This window comes from Mus musculus, chromosome 4 (assembly GCF_000001635.26).
Source record: "Mus musculus strain C57BL/6J chromosome 4, GRCm38.p6 C57BL/6J".
Classification (NCBI taxonomy): domain Eukaryota; kingdom Metazoa; phylum Chordata; class Mammalia; order Rodentia; family Muridae; genus Mus; species Mus musculus.
In genome coordinates, this window is record NC_000070.6 from 96,194,600 (window position 1) to 96,219,266 (window position 24,667).

Consider the following 24,667-nt stretch of genomic DNA (forward strand, 5'->3'; position numbering starts at 1 on the left):
TTGCTTTCACTGCCTCTGAGTAGGAAAGCATCCCTGTTCTGCTGTTCTCAAGAAACACTTGGAAGTAGAACTCTATAAGTTAGGGTCAATTTGATCATATGAGAGAGATTTCATGGCTATTTCTTTAGATGCAAAGAGAAGCTCATTTTCGATTCTTATTCTCTCTTTGCATTATTTTAGGCTAACATTTCAATGGGCCAGACATAAATACCAATGTATGAAAGGAGGCCACTGACACCATACCACTAGAGATGTAATTTCTGATGCACTCAGTGTGTTCAATTTTTAATTAATTAAAATTTTTGATTTTTAATTAATTTTAAATTAAATGCAATGCATTTTCTTTATAGGAGGAACCACAGTTCTCCTTGAAATTTTAGATGAAAAGGTATGTCATGAAGCTTATAAGTATTTTGTCAAACACCAAATTAAGAAAGGGCTAGCATTCCAAAAATTAGGCTCATTTTTCTTAGCCAAATTTCTTTAATAGTTCCTGAATTACTTTCATTTTGTGACATCTTTTTCCTTTCTTGTGAGGAAGGCCCAGAAGATTCAGAGCATATCTTCCTGTTCTCTTTTCTCTTTCTTTCTCCAGCATCATTGTCTAGGGACAGCACAGATGCAGTAGCTGACTGGGGAAATGGGGACACTCATTCTGAACTTCAGGCTCAGCTTTTCATTAACTGGGGCCTTAAAGGTAAATTTTTGCATAAGAGCAGTGAAGAAAATGAACAGCTCAGTTCTGGCCAGTTGTTCTCCAGGGCAAGCTCTCTTTCCTGAAGGACAAAAGCAAAAGATAAGTTACTTTCTCAGCTCCGATTGGCACATCTTGGGACTGGGTTCCCCACCTTCCTACTGCAAATTCTGAAGTAACCCTTGACTTTGTGCCCAGTTGTTTATGTCTAATATCTTTTTGACTGAGCAATTACAACCTGATTCAAATTGCCATTTCTTGACCTTTGGTATAATAATACATCGCAGACTTCTTTTTTTATTATTATTATTTTGCCAGCCATGAAAATTGTCATTTTTCACAGATATCCTTGTCCTTTGCATTGAATAATGATAGGTAGGTGGTAAGATCTGGGGACAAAGTATTCTCATAGGTATGGGAGCCATTGCTCTGGGTCACTCACACAACACACGTCCACACTGAGTATTCATTGAAGTGTCTTTATAAACATATGTGTTTGTATCTGTACCTATTTTTATACATGCTTTCTCATCAGACCCTCTCTCAAATATCTAGTTTCATATGAGAAGTCTATGATGATGGACAACTCTAGCACTCCACTGTTCTCTTCCTCTGTGAACATCCTCATCAAGTTTGCCACACTCCATCTACAGTATTGCCCCACTCCATCTACACCCTAACCCATATTTAAGCTCCTGTTCTTATGGATGTGTTCCTGCATATGTGTTCTCATTGGGTGCAAATATGGATATAGATTCTAGAAGACAAAGTTGTTGATCCTCATTGCTGTACCTCCCACATTTTACATATGATCCTGACTCTTTAGAACTTGCCAATTTAGCCTGGCTGCTGAATCTCAAGAAAACCTCCTTTTACGTGCTAGGATTATAAACACATGCCAACTTGCTCCAATTTTTTTATGTGTGTTCTGGAGATTATATTATATTCTGTACTTCCAAGGCAAGTCCTTTAACAACTGAGGTATCTACTTTGTCATCAAGTCCTTTCTTTCTTCCATAATAGTACATTTTATCTGAAAAAGTAAAAACTTCAAAAAAAAAAGGAAATTTATAAGATACTTAGACCAACACTAAGATAAAACTATTAGGAATATTTGAACATCTTTTCCACTGTCCTCAGAGGGTTCCCAACAACGATATCATAGAAGGAACGATAGCATGTGTCCTTCTCTGTGGGGTTGATGTTTAAGAAGATTCATTGGTTTTCAAGGACATTAAATGTTTTAGAATCGTTTGATAGATGCATGTTGCATTACGTATATGTTTAATACAAGTTTTTGAGAAAATAACATGAAAGCAGACCTGAGGAGATATATTTTACATGTATTATTATGATGCTAATATCTTACATTACATCTGTGGTTTTTTTTGTTTTGTTTTTTTTTTACTATCATATTTCATTTCTCTGTTCTCATGCTGGTCCTGTTACCTGCCATGAATATGACTAGCAACTTAGAAAATTCCAAAGATTCTCCTGTAAGAGTCCACACAGCATGATAAACAAAGTTAGGATCCAGAGTTAAGGACATGTTCTTTCAAATACCCTCTCTGTGGCTCTGCCTGAACCTGTCCTTGCCATGAAGCTAATCCTTCTTCACTTGGCAACAATGAGAATTATTCTCTTTGTTCCTGACCATGGCTGGACAGGTGGAAACTTGTGTTTCAGTATGGAGCAAGTGACTGAAATTTCAGCCTGTTAATGGGAAATTTTGATTTTCCTACCGTGGTTTGAGAAAGAATGACATTAATAGGCTCATATATATGAATGAGTAGTATCCAGGAAGGGAAAGTATTTTAAGAATTAGAAGGTATAGCCTTGTTGGAGGAGGTGTGTTACTGGAAGTAGGCTTTAAGCTTTCAAAAGCCACACAGAGCCCCCTTCTGTGTGTGTCTCTCTGTGTCTCTGTCTCTGATTGTCTGTCTCTGTCTCTCTGTGTGTGTCTGTCTCTGACTGTTTCTTTCTCTTTCTGTCTCTCTCCCTCACTCTCTCTGTGGATCAGGATGTAAAGCTTTCAGTGCAATGACTGTCTACTTCTTTCCATAATGATCATGGACTAATCTGGAACCAATTAAATGCTTTCTTTTATAAGAATTTCCTTGGTCATAGCATCCCCTCACATCAATAGAACAGTAACCAATTCAGTTACTATCTTGACTATGGCACTGTTGGGTATATGCTTAATTGTAGGTCATTTCAGTCATGTTCTGAATGGGACAACAGAACACAAGTAACATCCTTTCTTTTCTTTTAGGCAACAATGTGGTAACTTTAGTTTTCAGCCAAAAACTTCTGATGTTCTGTGTCACTCTAGCCACAGACCTATTGGCCAATTCAGCACAGGCTGAAATCTCTGAAATCATGAACCAAATGAAACTTTCTCCTAAGAAGTTGTTCATCCCAGACATGGTTTCAGTGAGGGAATTTCAAGTAACAAAGCCCGGGCTAAAGGCTACTCGATCATTTTCCCTTTCACAGAATCCCAGGAAACACCTGTGAGTCTCTGTGTGCTGCTATTTTGATTTTATACCTGTTACAGCTAGAAGGACAACTAAAGTGACAATCTATGAATCCTCTATGAGAAAATATTTTTCAATATGAAGATATTGGGTGTATGCAGACTTCACTTGGCCTAGAGGACCAACTTCCTGTGAAAGCCATGGGGATATTCTAAATTACCTTTCACTGCATTCCTAGGAAAAAAACACATAGATCATGTAGGTGGAATGCAAAAATAATCATATTCTAGACTTTCAGGATCTGATTCAATAACTGAGCATAATTAAAATAAATGAATAAAATAAATTGCTGAGATTTTGAGCTGTTATTCAAATCTTTTTATGTTCTTTATGAATAGGAACAGAGGAGAGATGTCCTGTATTCTGCCATCTTTCCAATGAAAGTGAATGGTCAACAAAGGTACCTCAGAAGCACAGGGAAAAACAAAGAGAAGAGAAATAGTTTCATCTAGGCACTCATGGGGATGCCCAGAATTCCCCAGTGTGTCTTCTGTGCAGCATTTAGTCACATTCTGGAGGCTGTGTAAGGGACCAAAAGGTTTAGTGTGAGAAAATTAGTTAGACACTAAGCTCCAGCTGCAGCATATTTGGCCAACACTTTGTACTTCTCTGTCACTGTATACTGATTCCAGCTGGAAAGGCTGCTGTGGGTCACAGGTTCCAAGTGGATGTCAGGAAAATTTTTTATCCCAGTACTCTCATGTGTTTGTTTGACATGTAATATATGTTCAGTGCATATTTATGAGACTAAGGACCTGAAAGATTATTCATAAATATATATATATATATATACAATGCATAAAAGCAAATAGTTATAATACACTAGTATATCTTGTTACTGGTTCAACAATAGAAGAATACAAGTATATTTTTCACAGCTGGGTGGCTATAAATATAAGATGGTGGGCCATCACTCTATCTTTTTACTTGACTATGAAATTATAGAACACAAGTTTACTAATTAGATTTTAAAAGCATTCTTATAATCATAAAAGACAAATGATTTACTTGTTCAAGAGTTTTTGTATAAAACAGAACACAATTCAGTTATTCAAATGACAGTTACAATATTGTCTGATATTCCCATTATAGTGTGTAGGTAGCCACCCTCCCCTTTCTCCTCATCATGTCATTACAAATATGAGAAATGTACCTTTGAGAGATAAGCACTTAAAATAAATTGAACATTTAAAAACTTTGAAAACATGGCATATATTTAGATATCTTTTAGATAAGGGGCAAAGATTTTGGGTTTCTATTTATAGTGTTGTGTAAAAGAAATCATGGTGAGCTGAAAATTCCAAAAGAACCAAGGAGGGCTTGAGAGATATGAGCCATATGAAGCAGTGCTAGATCCAGAGAGCACTGGTCATGAAACAGCACTATGGACATGCACAGGGTGGAACTATATGTAGATGGCCAAATTAGAGTAAAGGTCTCTAGGCAGAAGAGAAGGGAAGGGATGAGATGGGATTCTGACTAGTTTCTTTTTCACTACTACTCACCCATTGAGAAAGGCAGAAAGGATTCTCTCTTCTTAAACTGTCCATTCTCCAAAAAGTGCTCTGGATTGAATATATCTGGAGTGGCCCATTCTTTGGGGTCCCTGTGCAGAGCAGTCAAATTGGTGAGGATCATTTTGCCCTAAAGGAGAAAGCCAAGATCTAAGAGATATAAACACAATGGATGAGGCTTGCCAATATCCCATTCCTGTTCACACCCTAAGCTCCCACAAAAACCTGTCCTTGTTCAGATCATTGATGGACAGTGTTTGCTTAGCGCATTTCAGGGACATTAGGCTTTGTTTTATTACAAAATGCTGGTCTGTGGGAATAGGTCAGGATATGGTAGGGAGAAGACATGTGACCATCAATGGGAATATAATTTGACTGGAGGTGATAACCTTCAAAATAGCTACTTCCTATAGTGAGGACTATGGAAGGTCTGCAAAAGAAGATCGTGTGTCTACCATCTCTTTCTCTCTCTCATCATAGCCTTCAGTATGTAGCTGTACTCAATCTCTCAGCAGGGGTAGGAACACATCAAACATGTAGAGTAAGCAAGCTCAGTCCACCAGCCTCCCTGGCATGATGCCTGGATTCCCTAGAGTGTGCCTTTACCTCATACTGTCTCATTCACTCCATCCAAGTCCCAAACCATTCTTTCAATCTCTCTTGATTGAGTCATGTCAGTACTAATATCCCCCTGCCTCCTTGATAACTTAGACCCTCATCTAGCTCACACCTGACAATGCTTATGCCATAAATACACATTAATAACTATAAATGCACATCTTCCATTATTTTAATGAACCATTCTGTAGTATAATTACATCAGTACTAATATAAAGAGGTATTCTTTGATTCCCCAAAGCCAGTTTTCCCTACTGCTTAAGACATCATATGCTGGCATTTATTTTCTTAGATTGGTAATCATACCAATCCCCTTTAAAGATTTTCTCTCTGATATAAAACTAATCCTCTTGCATGTTGTCAGAACCTGTATCGTTTTCTTTAGAACCTTTCTTGTTCTCTCCCAGGCTCTGGGCTTCATCCCAGAGCACCTAGTTCTAGATAGTGCCAGAGTGCTTTCCTCTGGCCATTCTCATGATTTATAATCTTCCACTTACATGGTCACCTTTTTAGGATGTTTTACAGACAGAAAATCTTAGATGTGTAAAAAATAAAAATTATAACTCTTATATGGCGTGGGAAGCTTTGCATGAATGACCTCTTCTTGTGAGGACTGTACATTATTCTATGTCATGATAGTGATACAGGGATCAATGCTATGAGAAATTAACAGTTTTCTTACAGCCATATACTAGGCAGAGATGCAGCCATTTCTGAAACTAGGTCCATGTAAAATCAAAGCCATGGCTCTTTGACTCACTTGCATAGTATCTAGTTAGACGGTCAATGTCTAGAGCTGATAGTATATTTAAGGCTTTCTATTTCTAAGTGTTATAGTGGTTGTATCTGTGTTTCCAGAATGGACTCTTCTGCTCTGAACTCTGAAAACTTTCCTAAGAACAACACATTCTGAGTAATTTAGAATTGTCCAGGAAATTATAATAGAACACCAGTAAGAGTAGCAGTGAGACCATCTGCAAAGCTCATTATACAATGACAGTAGACTTTCCTGATATGTGGCACCTTCTCCAATGCTGAAGAACTGGGTAGAATAAATGGAGTGAGATGGAAACTTCCTGAAGATTTTCTTTCTGCTTCCTGGCAGAATGAGAATGATCAGCTGTGCTCCCCCTTTTCTACCATGCTGAACTAAAACCCCAGACATTTTATTTTGCTACTGCAGAGAACTGTCTGATTTTGTTTGGCACACAGTATAGAGAAAGAATGGAAAGGATAATAATTGTGCCTTAAGCAGAATGAGTATAATGTACTCCGGAAAGCTCTCTGCAGAAATCCTGAGTAGATTATAAGCTAGGGTCTGGGAACAGTGGGATTGCAAGAAAGACCCATGCATAAAAGTATAAGGGAGCTCTTTTAATGATGAATATAATAAATCCTGGGCAGGACAAATAATCTGAACAAGTTTCTTCCCAAATCCCAAGGTTAGGACATTGTATAATGTAGCAGAGAGACATTATGCAAACTTATTTCACCTAATCACAATTTTTACTGAATAAAGAGGTGATCAATACTCATGAAAAGGGGATTATGAAATTTTGATATAAAGAGAATTCTCAATATATGTTTTCTAGGCAACTATCTGTGTTTTTCTGTCCCTTTCTTAGAATTACTGATTCACTTTGGACTAGATTTCTTTATGTGATAGAATGTTCTCAACTGTGGAATGTTAAGAAAACTCTGGAAAACCACCTGTGACTTCAGATATGGCAAAAATATTGACTCTTATGAGTGAACATTAGCACAGGAGTACAAGAGGATGTTCTTTAGCAAACAAAGCTGTCTTTTACTAAGCAAATTCCAAAAAGAAATTGCCTTTTCTGTATTCCCCATGATACACATAAACATCACTGACACACATAGGAGGAATGCTCATGTTCTGCTATGAATAAAATCTCTCTTCAGTTTTAAATGATTTCTTGGGGCAGAAGTAAATTTTACTTTTGTGACTAGGTTACTCAAATAATGACAATAGACTGAAGATGGGAAGCTGCAAGTGTAATGTCACCTTAGGCAGGTGGAATCCAGCCAACGTGCTATCTGCTGTTACCTCCCTGGGAACATTCAAGGGGACGATGTTGCCCATCCTCAGCACCTCATGGATGACAGCATTGGTGTAGGGCATGGAGTCTCGGTCACCAGTGCTTGGCTGCCTCCATTGTCCAATCACTCCATCAATCTCAGAGTGTACTCTTTCTGCAAGAAAACAGGGGACCCAGCTTCAAATTATAGTGCTTTCTTGTGAAAACAGGGAAGTTGTGTCCAAGATGTTGTCTTTTTACATTTCGCCCAGTATTCTTTTGACAAAGAAACACCATGTTCCTCATCATCTTAATAAGCTGCTTTGAAAAACTGTCAGCTCTGTGATTTTCCTTGTGCTTACAACATAACCACAGATATCAACCTATTCAGGATTAGCATGATCAAGCTCATAACAGTACCCTTTCAGACTTCTGCAACTAAGTTCCCTTAACCAAAGTGTTTAGAAAAATTAGGATTCAGTTTGAGAGTTTGTGATATCTACAATCAAGGTACTAGGAGATTTCTTACCTGATAAGGATAAATGTTCTGTCTCTAGATGGCAAAGTTTTTTTTTTTTTTTTTTTTTTTTTTTTTGCATTCTAGTATCCAAAGGAGGAGGGGGATTCTTTGGTTTGTGGTTTAAAAAATAAATATTTAAAATAAATTCTATTTTTCATTTGTGTGCACTTGCACATTTTCCAAAATGAGAAAGTGATGTTCATAGGACAACTTGTTGGAGTCAGTTCTCCTCCTGTACTATCTGGTTTGTAGGGGGTTGAACTCAGGAGTTCAGGATTGCAGCCCTCTTACAAACTGAACCATCTTACTAACCTGTATGACATCTCTTTCAAAGTCACTAATGCAGTTCACAAAGCTAACTATCCTGCTGGTAACAACTTAAGGATATGAGTTCATAGTGAGGAAACAAAGTTCAAACCCCCTGAGCATCTGTAGACTGTGATTACTTAAGGAGATGTATCAGACTAAAAGTTATATTGCAAACTTTTACCAGGTTTTCTTTCTTTTTTTTTTTTTTTTGCCTCTGAAGCTACTTACATTATCTTAAGCTCAGGTTACTCATCTGAGTCCTAAGGATAGAAAGGACTTATTCTAAGAATTATCTAATAATACACTGTCTGATATAAGCATAACAATAACCGAAATTGCTAAGTGTCCTCTCTATATTTACCCTATTTTGAATCAGTGGGGATTATACTGTTGTCCAGCTAAAAATTACTCTCCTAGATTTCTTTTGGAGTCAACATCAGTATTTCAATATGTTCTTCCAAGTAAAATGCAAATAGACATGGTGTTTTATTCTGTGAAAAGATATGAAAAGATAATTCCCTCTTTCCTTCTTTTGTTCCTTTCCTGTAGAAAAAAAGAAGTCCTCATGGAAGCTACCATAAAGATTGTTGAACCTTACTGCCTTTCAACTTAGTAAAAGTTTAAAGGAATTTGAAATAACATGCTGGTTACAACATCTTATTTAGATTTTTTCCTTCTGTGATAACAATGGATGAATCTCAGTGCACTATAGTCTATAAATATAAATACAAATATAACTGGGGATATGCATATAACAAAAATTGTCATGATAACCACTCATTGATCTTAGAGTAGGGTCTTTGTAGCCAATATGCCCAAACTTGTAATACTCTTGTCTTAGAGTCTCAAGAATTATGATCAGTTCTGTGTTCAACCAACTGGAGAGCATCCTAGCTATGATTAACTGCACAAATCAATAATTATTATGCAAATTCATCTTATTATGGATGTAATTGCCAAGAAATTGCATTAAAGCTGAAGCCTAATACCTATGAAATACATTTAAGTTCTCTTCTACATTCAATTATTTATGTCTAGGGAGTTTAATATTTTAGATAACAAATTCAGTGCAAGAGGTCAGTTTGTGTAAGTTTGCAATTGGTTACTTAAATTCGCATCTTGTCCTGAAAGCTCATCTACGTTAGAGTGCTTATCAAAACTTCTTTTCCTAGTGATTGAACTGCTTTTCTAACTCATGTATGTCATGCTTTATGTATTTACCATCAGCCAAAACTCTGCTATGTCTTCTCTCTTGACTACTGTGCATATTCCAAAATGAACATGGGTACACAAATGTCATGTAAATTTACTGCTGTTCTGGAGCCTCTGATAGAGAAGCCAAATGTAATCTTCAGTAGCTTTCAATCTTTTTGAAACATACATATTCAGGCAAACATGTTTTTAAATCATAATTGAAGATTCATATTGTAGAAATTTGAATAAAAATGTTTCCCAAAGACTCGAGTATTTAAACTGTTAATTGATGTTCATGCACTGTTTGTGGTGATTATAGAAACTTTAGGTAGTATAGCCTTGCTGAAAGAAGTGTGTCACTGTGGTTAGATATTAATGTTAATAGTCTTGCCCCATTTCCAGTTTGCTCTCTGTTTCCTCTGTGTAGTTGAGATATTATTTATTAGTTTCTTGCTCTGGATACCTGCTGACATGCCAGCCGCACATTTATAGTCCATTTGTGGAACCATAAACCAAGTCTTTTGCTTCTGGAAAATAAAATATTCTGCAAATGTCATCCAAACTGACAAATGTCATTACAACATGGCAGTTCACTCCCACTTCGCCCAGTCCAGGGCACCCCAACACACCCGAAAACCTAGACCTAGATTTAAAAGCATATCTCATGATGATGGTAGAGGACAACAAGAAGGACTTTAATAAATCACTTAAAGAAATACAGGAGAACACTGCTAAAGAGTTACAAGTCCTTAAAGAAAAACAGGAAAACACAATCAAACAGGTAGAAGCCCTTACAGAAAAAGAGGAAAAAACATACAAACAGGTGATGGAAATGAACAAAACCATACTAGACCTAAAAAGGGAAGTAGACACAATAAAGAAAACTCAAAGTGAGGCAACACTGGAGATAGAAACCCTAGGAGAGAAATCTGGAACCATAGATTTGAGCATCAGCAACAGAATACAAGAGATGGAAGAGAGAATCTCAGGTGCAGAAGATTCCATAGAGAACATTGGCACAACAATCAAAGAAAATGGAAAATGCAAAAAGATCCTAACTCAAAATATCCAGGAAATCCAGGACACAATGAGAAGACCAAACCTATGGATAATAGGAGTGGATGAGAATGAAGATTTTCAACTCAAAGGACCAGCAAACATCTTCAACAAAATTATTGAAGAAAACTTCCCAAAGCTAAAGAAAGAGATGCCTATGAACATACAAGAAGCCTACAGAACTCCAAATAGACTGGACCAGAAAAGAAATTCCTCCCGACACATAATAATCAGAACAACAAATGCACTAAATAAAGATAGAATACTAAAAGCAGTAAGGGAAAAAGGTCAAGTAACATATAAAGGCAAGCCTATCAGAATTACACCAGATTTTTCACCAGAGACTATGAAAGCCAGAAGAGCCTGGACAGATGTTATACAGACACTAAGAGAACACAAATTCCAGCCCAGGCTACTATACCCAGCCAAACTCTCAATTACCATAGATGGAGAAACCAAAGTATTCCACGACAAAACCAAATTCACACATTATCTCTCCACGAATCCAGCCCTTCAAAGGATAATAACAGGAAAAAACCAATACAAGAACGGGAACAACGCCCTAGAAAAAACAAGAAGGTAATTCCTCAACAAACCTAAAAGAAGATAGCCACAAGAACAGAATGCCAACTTTAATAACAAAAATAACAGGAAGCAACAATTACTTTTCCTTAATATCTCTTAACATCAATGGTCTCAACTCCCCAATAAAAAGACATAGACTAACAAACTGGCTACACAAACAAGACCAACATTTTGCTGCTTACAGGAGACACATCTCAGAGAAAAAGATAGACACTACCTCAGAATAAAAGGCTGGAAAACAATTTTCCAAGCAAATTGTATGAAGAAACAAGCTAGAGTAGCCATCCTAATATCTGATAAGATTGACTTCCAACCCAAAGTCATCAAAAAAGACAAGGAGGGGCACTTTATTCTCATCAAAGGTAAAATCCTCCAAGAGGAACTCTCAATTCTGAATATCTATGCTCCAAATACAAGGGCAGCCACATTCATTAAAGAAACTTTAGTAAAGCTCAAAGCACACATTGCACCTCACACAATAATAGTGGGAGACTTCAACACACCACTTTCACCAATGGACAGATCATGGAAACAGAAACTGAACAAGGACACACTGAAACTAACAGAAGTGATGAAACAAATGGATCTGACAGATATCTACAGAACATTTTATCCTAAAACAAAAGGATATACCTTCTTCTCAGAACCTCATGGTACCTTCTCCAAAATTGACCACATAATAGGTCAAAAAACAGGCCTCAACAGATACAAAAATATTGAAATTGTCCCATGTATCCTATCAGATCACCATGCACTAAGGCTGATCTTCAATAACAACAAGAACAAAAAAAAAAAAAAAAACAAAAAAAAAACAGAAAGCCAACACTCACGTGGAAACTGAACAACACTCTTCTCAATGATACCTTGGTCAAGGAAGGAATAAAGAAAGAAATTAAAGACTTTTTAGAGTTTAATGAAAATGAAGCCACAACGTACCCAAACCTTTGGGACACAATGAGAGCATTTCTAAGAGGGAAACTCATACCTCTGAGTGCCTCCAAGAAGAAACGGGAGAGAGCACATACTAGCAGCTTGACAACACATCTAAAAGCTGTAGAAAAAAAGGAAGCAAATTCACCCAAGAGGAGTAGACGGCAGGAAATAATCAAACTCAGGGGTGAAATCAACCAAGTGGAAACAAGAAGAATTATTCAAAGAATTAACCAAACGAGGAGTTGGTTCTTTGAGAAAATCAACAAGATAGATAAACCCTTAGCTAGACTCACTAGAGGGCACAGAGACAAAATCCTAATTAACAAAATCAGAAATGAAAAGGGAGACATAACAACAGATCCTGAAGAAATCCAAAACACCATCAGATCCTTCTACAAAAGGCTATACTCAACAAAATTGGAAAACCTGTACGAAATGGACAAATTTCTGGACAGATACCAGGTACCAAAGTTGAATCAGGATCAAGTTGACCATCTAAACAGTCCCATATCCCCTAAAGAAATAGAAGCAGTTATTAATAGTCTCCCAGCCAAAAAAAGCCCAGGACCAGATGGGTTTAGTGCAGAGTTCTATCAGACCTTCAAAGAAGATCTAATTCCATTTCTGCACAAACTATTTCACAAAATAGAAGTAGAAGGTATTCTACCCAACTCATTTTATGAAGCCACAATTACTCTGATACCTAAACCACAGAAAGACCCAACAAAGATAGAGAACTTCAGACCAATTTCTCTTATGAATATCGATGCAAAAATCCTCAATAAAATTCTCGCTAACCGAATCCAAGAACACATTAGAGCAATCATCAATCCTGACCAAGTAGGTTTTATTCCAGGGATGCAGGGGTGGTTTAATATACGAAAATCCATCAATGTAATCCATTATATAAACAAACTCAAAGACAAAAACCACATGATTATCTCGTTAGATGCAGAAAAAGCATTTGACAAGATCCAACACCCATTCATGATAAAAGTCTTGGAAAGATCAGGAATTCAAGGCCCATACCTAAACATGATAAAAGCAATCTACAGCAAACCAGTAACCAACATCAAAGTAAATGGAGAGAAGCTGGAAGCAATCCCACTAAAATCAGGGACTAGACAAGGCTGCCCACTTTCTCCCTACCTTTTCAACATAGTACTTGAAGTATTAGCCAGAGCAATTCGACAACAAAAGGAGATCAAGGGGATACAAATTGGAAAAGAGGAAGTCAAAATATCACTTTTTGCAGATGATATGATAGTATATATAAGTGACCCTAAAAATTCCACCAGAGAACTCCTAAACCTGATAAACAGCTTCGGTGAAGTAGCTGGATATTTAATTAACTCAAACAAATCAATGGCCTTTCTCTACACAAAGAATAAACAGGCTGAGAAAGAAATTAGGGAAACAACACCCTTCTCAATAGTCACAAATAATATAAAATATCTCGGTGTGACTCTAACTAAGGAAGTGAAAGATCTTTATGATTAAAACTTCAAGTCTCTGAAGAAAGAAATTAAAGAAGATCTCAGAAGATGGAAAGATCTCCCATGCTCATGGATTGGCAGGATCAACATTGTAAAAATGGCTATCTTGCCAAAAGCAATCTACAGATTCAATGCAATCCCCATCAAAATTCCAACTCAATTCTTCAACGAATTAGAAGGAGCAATTTGCAAATTCATCTGGAATAACAAAAAACCTAGGAGAGCAAAAACTCTTCTCAAGGATAAAAGAACCTCTGGTGGAATCACCATGCCTGACCTAAAGCTTTACTACAGAGCAATTGTGATAAAAACTGCATGGTACTGGTATAGAGACAGACAAGTAGACCAATGGAATAGAATTGAAGACCCAGAAATGAACCCACACACCTATGGTCACTTGATCTTCGATAAGGGAGCTAAAACCATCCAGTGGAAGAAAGGCAGCATTTTCAACAATTGGTGCTGGCACAACTGGTTGTTATCATGTAGAAGAATGCGCATCGATCCATACTTATCTCCTTGTACTAAGGTCAAATCTAAGTGGATCAAGGAACTTCACATAAAACCAGAGACACTGAAACTTATAGAGGAGAAAGTGGGGAAAAGCCTTGAAGATATGGGTACAGGGGAAAAATTCCTGAACAGAACAGCAATGGCTTGCTCTGTAAGATCGAGAATTGACAAATGGGACCTAATGAAACTCCAAAGTTTCTGCAAGGCAAAAGACACCGTCAATAAGACAAAAAGACCACCAACAGATTGGGAAAGGATCTTTACCTATCCTAAATCAGATAGGGGACTAATATCCAACATATATAAAGAACTCAAGAAGGTGGACTTCAGAAAATCAAATAACCCCATTAAAAAATGGGGCTCAGAACTGAACAAAGAATTCTCACCTGAGGAATACCGAATGGCAGAGAAGCACCTGAAAAAATGCTCAACATCCTTAATCATCAGGGAAATGCAAATCAAAACAACCCTGAGATTCCACCTCACACCAGTCAGAATGGCTAAGATCAAAAATTCAGGTGACAGCAGATGCTGGCGTGGATGTGGAGAAAGAGGAACACTCCTCCATTGTTGGTGGGATTGCAGGCTTGTACAACCACTATGGAAATCAGTCTGGAGGTTCCTCAGAAAACTGGATATAGTACTACCGGAGGATCCAGCAATACCTCTCCTGGGCATATATCCAGAAGATGCCCCAACTGGTAAGAAGGACACATGCTCCACTATGTTCATAGCAGCCTTATTTATAATAGCCAGAAGCTGGAAGGAACCCAGATGCCCCTCAACAGAGGAATGGATACAGAAAATGTGGTACATCTACACAATGGAGTACTACTCAGCTATTAAAAAGAATGAATTTATGAAATTCCTAGCCAAATGGATGGACCTGGAGGGCATCATCCTGAGTGAGGTAACACATTCACAAAGGAACTCACACAATATGTACTCACTGATAAGTGGATATTAGCCCAAAACCTAAGATACCCAAGATATAAGATACAATTTCCTAAACACATGAAACTCAAGAAAAATGAAGACTGAAGTGTGAACACTATGCCCCTCCTTAGAAGTGGGAACAAAACACCCTTGGAAGGAGTTACAGAGACAAAGTTTGGAGCTGAGATAAAAGGATGGACCATGTAGACACTAGCATATCCGGGGATCCATCCCATAATCAGCTTCCAAATGCTGACACCATTGCATACACTAGCAAGATTATGCTGAAAGGACCCTGATATAGCTGTCTCTTGTCAGAGTATGCCTGGGCCTAGCAAACATAGAAGTGGATGCTCACAGTCGGCTATTGGATGGATCACATGGCCCCCAATGAAGGAGCTAGAGAAAGTACCAAAGAAGCTAAAGGGATCTGCAACCCTATAGGTGGAACAACATTATGAACTAACCAGTACCCCGGAGCTCTTGACTCTAGCTGCATATGCATCAAAAGATGGCCTAGTCGGCCATCACTGGAAAGAGAGGCCCATTGGACACGCAAACTTTATATGCCCCAGTACAGGGGAACGCCAGGGCCATAAAAGGGGAGTGGGTGGGTAGGGGAGAGGGGGTGGGTGGCTATGGGGGACTTTTGGTATAGCATTGCAAATGTAAATGAGCGAAATACCTAATAAAAAATGGAAAAAAAAATTCTCGCTAACCGAATCCAAGAACACATTAGAGCAATCATCAATCCTGACCAAGTAGGTTTTATTCCAGGGATGCAGGGGTGGTTTAATATACGAAAATCCATCAATGTAATCCATTATATAAACAAACTCAAAGACAAAAACCACATGATTATCTCGTTAGATGCAGAAAAAGCATTTGACAAGATCCAACACCCATTCATGATAAAAGTCTTGGAAAGATCAGGAATTCAAGGCCCATACCTAAACATGATAAAAGCAATCTACAGCAAACCAGTAACCAACATCAAAGTAAATGGAGAGAAGCTGGAAGCAATCCCACTAAAATCAGGGACTAGACAAGGCTGCCCACTTTCTCCCTACCTTTTCAACATAGTACTTGAAGTATTAGCCAGAGCAATTCGACAACAAAAGGAGATCAAGGGGATACAAATTGGAAAAGAGGAAGTCAAAATATCACTTTTTGCAGATGATATGATAGTATATATAAGTGACCCTAAAAATTCCACCAGAGAACTCCTAAACCTGATAAACAGCTTCGGTGAAGTAGCTGGATATTTAATTAACTCAAACAAATCAATGGCCTTTCTCTACACAAAGAATAAACAGGCTGAGAAAGAAATTAGGGAAACAACACCCTTCTCAATAGTCACAAATAATATAAAATATCTCGGTGTGACTCTAACTAAGGAAGTGAAAGATCTTTATGATTAAAACTTCAAGTCTCTGAAGAAAGAAATTAAAGAAGATCTCAGAAGATGGAAAGATCTCCCATGCTCATGGATTGGCAGGATCAACATTGTAAAAATGGCTATCTTGCCAAAAGCAATCTACAGATTCAATGCAATCCCCATCAAAATTCCAACTCAATTCTTCAACGAATTAGAAGGAGCAATTTGCAAATTCATCTGGAATAACAAAAAACCTAGGAGAGCAAAAACTCTTCTCAAGGATAAAAGAACCTCTGGTGGAATCACCATGCCTGACCTAAAGCTTTACTACAGAGCAATTGTGATAAAAACTGCATGGTACTGGTATAGAGACAGACAAGTAGACCAATGGAATAGAATTGAAGACCCAGAAATGAACCCACACACCTATGGTCACTTGATCTTCGACAAGGGAGCTAAAACCATCCAGTGGAAGAAAGGCAGCATTTTCAACAATTGGTGCTGGCACAACTGGTTGTTATCATGTAGAAGAATGCGAATCGATCCATACTTATCTCTTTGTACTAAGGTCAAATCTAAATGGATCAAGGAACTTCACATAAAACCAGAGACACTGAAACTTATAGAGGAGAAAGTGGGTAAAAGCCATGAAGATATGGGCACAGGGGAAAAATTCCTGAACAGAACAGCAATGGCTTGTGCTGTAAGATCGAGAATTGACAAATGGGACCTAATGAAACTCCAAAGTTTCTGCAAGGCAAAAGACACCGTCAATAAGACAAAAAGACCACCAACAGATTGGGAAAGGATCTTTACCTATCCTAAATCAGATAGGGGACTAATATCCAACATATATAAAGAACTCAAGAAGCTGGACTTCAGAAAATCAAATAACCCCATTAAAAAATGGGGCTCAGAACTGAACAAAGAATTCTCACCTGAGGAATACTGAATGGCAGAGAAGCACCTGAAAAAATGTTCAACATCCTTAATCATCAGGGAAATGCAAATCAAAACAACCCTGAGATTCCACCTCACACCAGTCAGAATGGCTAAGATCAGAAATGCAGGTGACAGCAGATGCTGGCGTGGATGTGGAGAAAGAGGAACACTCCTCCATTGTTGGTGGGATTGCAGGCTTGTACAACCACTCTGGAAATCAGTCTGGAGGTTCCTCAGAAAATTGGACATAGTAGTACCGGAGTATCCAGCAATACCTCTCCTGGGCATATATCCAGAAGATGCCCCAACTGGTAAGAAGGACACATGCTCCACTATGTTCATAGCAGCCTTATTTATAATAGCCAGAAGCTGGAAAGAACCCAGATGCCCCTCAACAGAGGAATGGATACAGAAAATGTGGTACATCTACACAATGGAGTACTACTCAGCTATTAAAAAGAATGAATTTATGAAATTCCTAGGCAAATGGATGGACCTGGAGGGCATCATCCTGAGTGAGGTAACACATTCACAAAGGAACTCACACAATATGTACTCACTGATAAGTGGATATTAGCCCAAAACCTAGGATACCCAAGATATAAGATACAATTTCCTAAACACATGAAACTCAAGAAAAATGAAGACTGAAGTTTGGACACTATGCCCCTCTTTAGAAGTGGGAACAAAACACCCTTGGAAGGAGTTACAGAGACAAAGTTTGGAGCTGAGATGAAAGGATGGACCATGTAGCGACTGCCATATCCAGGGTTCCACCCCATAATCAGCATCCAAACGCTGACACCATTGCATATACTAGCAAGATTTTATCGAAAGGACCCAGATGTAGCTGTCTCTTGTGAGAGTATGCTGGGGCCTAGCAAACACAGAAGTGGATGCTCACAGTCAGCTAATGGATGGATCACAGGGCTCCCAATGGAGGAGCTAGAGAAAGTACCCAAGGAGCTAAAGGGATCTGCAACCCTATAGGTGGAACAACATTATGAACTAACCAGTACCCCGGAGCTCTTGACTCTAGCTGCATATGTAACAAAAGATGGCCTAGTCGGCCATCACTGGAAAGAGAGGCCCATTGGACACGTAAACTTTGTATGCCCCAGTACAGGGGAACGCCAGGGTCAAAAATGGGGAGTGGGTGGGTAGGGGAGTGGGGGTGGGTGGGTATGGGGGACTTTTGGTATAGCACCTGAAATGTAAATGAGCTAAATACCTAATAAAAAATGGAAAAAAAAAAACAACATGGCAGTTGAACTTCTCAGTGTCATCATCATGTTTTGGAGATGCAAGATTGACAGGCTTGGTGATTCCACCTTTAGAGTTTGAGATAGCCTCTGAGCAAAGATAACATCTAACAGGAGAGTCACCATTAGAAGTCTATGAAAGGCCATTGCAAGAATATTTATAATTAAATCCAGGATTTACTTACAAAATATTGGAGATCCCACACCCAGGAAATGCCTCAAAAATCGCTGTACACAGGGATTATAAGTAGCTAGACCTAGAGAGTGTTGATGATTCCAGCAGGAAGTCAAAATGGATGGGGCCATCTAAGTCCCATGGAACTAGTTTCAAACTTCATCCATGGAGTTACAAGATTGGTATTGAAACTCTGAAATTCATTTTTGCTTTGTATTGTATTTTCTCACTGTATCTGTATTCTTCCATTTTGGGATTAGCATGTAATATTTTCTCATGGTGTATACTGTATGTATATAAATCTGTATTTTGTTTTATAGTGGGGTACATTTAAAAGATTGCCTACAGTGTCTGAAAAGAATTCGGACTTTTGAACAGTATAGAAATTGTTAAAAACTATGGGGACTTTTAAAATTAGGTAAAATGCATTTGCATCATAAAATACTATGAACCTATACAGACCAAAGGCCCAAATGAAGTGTATTAGATGAGAAATGTAAAATAAAGGCTTTCCTATTGAAATAGTTTAAGGAGGTGATAGTATTTGGGAATCCATGGGACCTTTGGAAGCACAGACTTGTTTGAGGAAAAATATCAATGCAGACGTTTTGATGGTTTCTATCTTTGAACTACATCTACTTTTTTCTGAACTTTGTGTTTTCCAGTTGAGATGCGATGTGTCAGTTTTCTGCCTTTGCTCTCCTGTGCTTTACTTTCTGCATAGATTCAATCAGTGAAAATAAAGTCTCATATTTATGAATTAGTTTTGGTTATAGTATTATAATCATAGAAACAGAAGTGTAGGTAACAAACATATGGAGAGTGACAGATATATAGATATGACATGCATTTTGATCAATAAATAAAAGATTAAGTATGAAATAAAGCTCAGTAAATAAAGAGAGAACTATGCAAACATGAGAATATGAGTGTGATACTTAGTATTCATGTAAAAATCCAGGTATGTTGGCATATATTTCTATTCACAGTGTTCTGGGGAGGCAGAGATGAAAAGATTCCTTTACCTCACTTGCATGACAGCCTTGTATACTTGGTGAGTTCCAGGCCAGTGAAAGTCCCTGTGTTACAAAGTGAATGAAGCTCAAGAAATGACCATTTGATCTTTACTAATGGGAGAGATTATGATCGCTACTCTTATTTTCATCCTATGACAAAATAGTTGACTTGAGTGTGCTACAGTGACTTATACTTCACATATAACCTTTTTCCACAATGTTAAGAAATGTTCTATAACATTAAAAATATTCCTATCTGTCATCTTCTATAGTCAAAGAAATAATATAATGGGATGGGCCACTATTTCTGAAGTCATGAAAGTCCCTGTGGCTACATAATCCATCTGCACAGCCCTATAATGGCTACATCTCTTGATGGAGAGAATGACACTAATTTGCTCAGCATTAAATTCTTGACAGAATTTAAAACATATTTGGGAGTAGTAACTGAGAAGATTCTTTTTAAACCTCAAGAAATTGAAAAAGCACCTTTTTGGTAGGTAGAAAGCCCAAACCCTACTTAGAAGTAAGATTAAGGGCAATGCTAATGGAGAAAATGTAATGCAGGGAGGCACCATGCAAAATATGTGTAGCTGAGTCTGGAGAGACAGAGGTAACATAAATTTGATGCCAGGTAACAAACAAAGCCATCTTGATTATATCCAGGCCAAAATAGGATGACAGTTTTGAAAAGGAAAAATGGGCTGAGTGGATTTTTATGAGACACTCGCATTCATTGATAGAACCTACCACATAGACTGCTGACTTCTCTATTTAGCTCTAGAATTCAAACTTTTTCAAAGATAAAGTCTGTGCCCTAGTCTCATCACAATCCTAACAGGATGTATGAAGGCCCTGACCTTTCTCCACAATGCCGCATCTCAAAGCAGTTCTATGTTCTGGCCCAATCTAAGTAACGACTTTCAGAAGTACCATTCTCCCTTTTCCAGGTGTATTCAGCACATGCTTACCTTGCACTTCCGGGTTGAGTGTCATATAGAGCAGTGCCCAGCGCAGTGCTGTGGATGATGTCTCAGTTCCAGCAATGAAGAGATCTAGACAGCTGCAGATGAGGTTTTCTTCATTGAAACTTGTAGTAGTTTTGTCTGGGTACTAGAAAGGCATTATGTACTTTTAAAAATTTAATTTGTTAATTATTTTCTTAATTAAATAATTTATTTATTTTTCTATTTGTTCATGTTCTCCAGTTAATTTTATATTTCTATCAATTAATTAATTAATTAATTTTTTCCATTTTCATCCTAATCACTACACCCCCCTTCCCAGTCATCCCTTCACATTTGTTCACTTAGCCCCCTTTTCATCCCCTCACCTTCTCCTCTGACCGGGAGGACATCTTCCCTAAGTATCCTCCTACTCTGGAGCATCAGGTCTCTATGGAGTTAGCTGCACCCTCCCTGACTTAGGGTAGACAAGGCATCCCAGTCAGGGAATAGATTCTACAGACAGGCAGCAGCTTTAGTGATAGTCCATATTCCAGTTGTTGAAGGACACACATAATGGCTGAGCTGCACAACTGCTACATATGTGTTGGGGCTCTCAGTCTAGCCAGTGTACAGTTTTTACATTGTAGCTCAGTCTCTGAGAGCTCCCAAAGGTCCAGTGTAATTAACTTTTAATGACTGCTTTTAGTCCCTAATGGATTAAAGAATTGTTCTGATAGTTTACTTGGTCTTGATTTGGGAGTGGTATCTGTCTAGAAAAATCACTTCATTTAGATTTTCCAATTTGTAGAGTGGATGCTTTTGAAGTGAGACATATATATTTTTTTTAATTTTCCTCAATTTCTGTTGTTATGTTTTCCTTTTCTGATTTTGTTTATTTGGATACTGTCTCTCTGCCTTTTCAGTTAGTTTGGCTAAGGGTTTGTCTACCTTGCTGATTTTCTCCATCTACCAGCTTCTGTTTTTTTTTCTGATTCTTTATTGTTCTTTTTGTTTCTAATTGACTCAGTTCAGCCTTGAGTTTGACTATTTCCTGCTATCTACTCCTCTGTCACCAGGAGATACTCAAAGTTGTAAAAGCACTGGGTTCTTCCTTGTTTCCTGGAACAAGATGGTGTTCAGACTCCACTACATCCCTTGATTTTTGACACCATAAGCTGAGATGATCTGCCAATCCTTCTGTGTGAGAACCAGTCAAACCTACCCCTGAAGTTGTGAACCAAAATCTTAAGCCCCTCAAGTTGTTTTTGCTGAGTAGTGTCACAGTGATGCACAGGTAACACATATATGCACTTGACTGCTTTCTAGCATTTATGTGATTGGAGAGTGATGATCGTGGGATAGAGGAAGGCAGAGGCACCACCCAAACTTTGGAATGAATCTCCAGTATCCAATCAAACTCAATGTTGACTGATATGAAGTGCATAACTAGTCTTAGATTAACTAATCTAGCTAGAGTTCTGAAGATTAATTGCTATTTTTATTTTGTGTATAATTTCTTCATATAAGGGAAAAGGGCAAGGAGGGGCAAAGGGATTCATTATCTGGCATTTTAGGAACCCAAAGTGTAGCAAACCATTACCTTTTAATGATATTTCTGACATACTGCTTAATTAACTTCTAAAATACTAGTTCTAATTGATATTTTCATAGTGTGTTAACCAGTAATCTACAAGACTCACACATCTTTATGTTATAAACTTTGCATGTTGCTGATAACCTAAAATTGACCTTGCAAGTGTGATTCACTTGAGAGAAGAAAGATTAGCTTGGGTTATCCTAATTAGTAGAGTACTTGAATAAAAGAATCATGGAAAAGTGATGTAAAGATGGAAGCAAATAAAGAGAGACAAAAGATGCTACATACTTGCTACTGAAGATAAAGAAAGAAGATATACCAAAGTATGTTAGTGCCCTTTGAGAGCTTGTAGCATCTTTGTGATGGAGTTTCCATAATCCTCAGAAGAAGCTTGCATAGCCAACAGACACAGGGATTTATCTAGTAGTGAATCAGTACAGTGTTATACCCTTAAATACATGACAGCATGATGTAAGGTCCACTGAAAACTTGTAACTAACCCACCATATTTGTTCTAAGAACACCCAGGCAGAATCTTCTTCACCTTTGTCATTTCTGTAAGGAAAGCATCAATGAAGTCTCTCGGTTCATCAGGGTTCCAATCTTTCCGGTGACTCTCCATCATATGGTAAACAATCATTTTCAGTCTTTCCCAATTTCTGAAAACTGTTTGATGTGGTCCAGGAAGATATTTCATTATGGAAGGAAGGGCATTGTAGAGCTCATAAAGAAAATAAGAAAATATTGGAGATACCATGGAATAACTTTTCCATATTTTAAAATAATCTTGTTCTTCCCTCTGTTTCCTTTGTGGTAACATTCATACCATCTTGGTTTCAGGTTATCATGTGCTTCAGCTCTGCTGTGCAAAATATGTAAATATGTAAACATGTTTAATGAGCACAGATCCTTGCTTCCTTGTGTATTCTAACATCTCTCCCATCTGAATTTTGGCATGCAATTAAATGTTTTTTTATTTCTACCATTAATGCCTTTTCTAATAATTTGGCAAATAGTTTCCGTAAAGAACATTTACCAATGTGATCACCTGGATTCACTTCTTGTCTTACAATCACCAAAAGCCATCTACTATACTCAATATCAAAAAGTGCTTTGAATATATAATCCCTACAGAGATGGAACCCTCCAAATATTCCATGTTCCTCTACACTGTCCAGTGATCATGGCTCATGAATCACATTGAGGGCATTTCTATTTCAGGTCATTGAAGTTGTCACTGCATTGGGAATAGACAGTATCTCTGAAATTAGCATGGGCCCTGACATTTAAATCATGAAAGTGATGCTCAAAAGTCAAGTGCTTGGAACTTTGCTACTTGGTTATTGTCAAGAAGATAGGCATCTTTTCCATTCTATTTTGGGACGATCAGAATTTATTTCCCCTCAGGAAAATTACCACTAATATATGTTGTGCAGGTAGGTGCACATGGTGATATTTCCAATATAATTTAATATCTGTATGGTAAGATAGTAATCTTTACATAAATAAAATAGATGGTGAATACAGTTTCAATAATACTATGTAGTATAAAGATAGTATGGTACAGCGTAAAATCAATACTTCAACGAATCAGATGTATGCTGTTTATTTTATGAACTTCTGGTTTGACAGCAGAACAATATTAACATTTTAATGTAATTAATATTATAGTACGTAAATATTATTTTTAATATTATTAACAGCATTAAAGTATGCTGACATTTAATATTATCAATTATTAATAACATTACATATATCAATGTTTAATAACTTAATATTAAGTAATAATGATATGAGACTCCTTACTAGTGGAGTCTCACTGTCTTTGCCTACTGAGTGTTATTAAAGACAGAAAGCATTCCACAGAGTTTTGGTGGACTATGGTCTATTTTGCTTGCATAGTCTTATATATTTCTAGTTATTCTTTGATTTTCTTCCAAACCTCAGGGTTTTTTGCTGCACATATCTTTCATACTACTGGCCTTATAAAATATGCTATTGATTTTCTTATTGAGTTTTCTGACTTTTTACCTGTAAAAACCAAGTGATTGTACCAGGTTTCAGATGTCATGTTGTATACTTTGAAATTTAGAGGGTCACTGAAATAATTCATGAACATGGACTTTTGAAGTGTCTATCAAATTGTCTAATATAGTTGCTTATGCCAAGAATGTTTGTTATCAGTCTGACAAAACAACACCAAATTTATATGACAAAATGAAAGCAGTTCTAATAGGGAAGTTCATAGGATTACATGCCTCCATGAAGAAATTATAAAATTCTCGCACTAATAGGTTTAAACTATGTCTGAAAGGTCTAGAAAAAAAGAAGCAAGTACAATAAAGAAGAGTAAAAGGCAGGAAATAATCAAAATAAGGGCTGAAATCAATCAATTAGACACACAAA

General features: G+C 37.5%; 1 pseudogene; it reads right to left on the bottom strand.

The window, feature by feature from the left end:
• Positions 424-24,667, bottom strand: part of Cyp2j7 (cytochrome P450, family 2, subfamily j, polypeptide 7) — a 41,648-nt pseudogene continuing 17,404 nt past the window's right edge.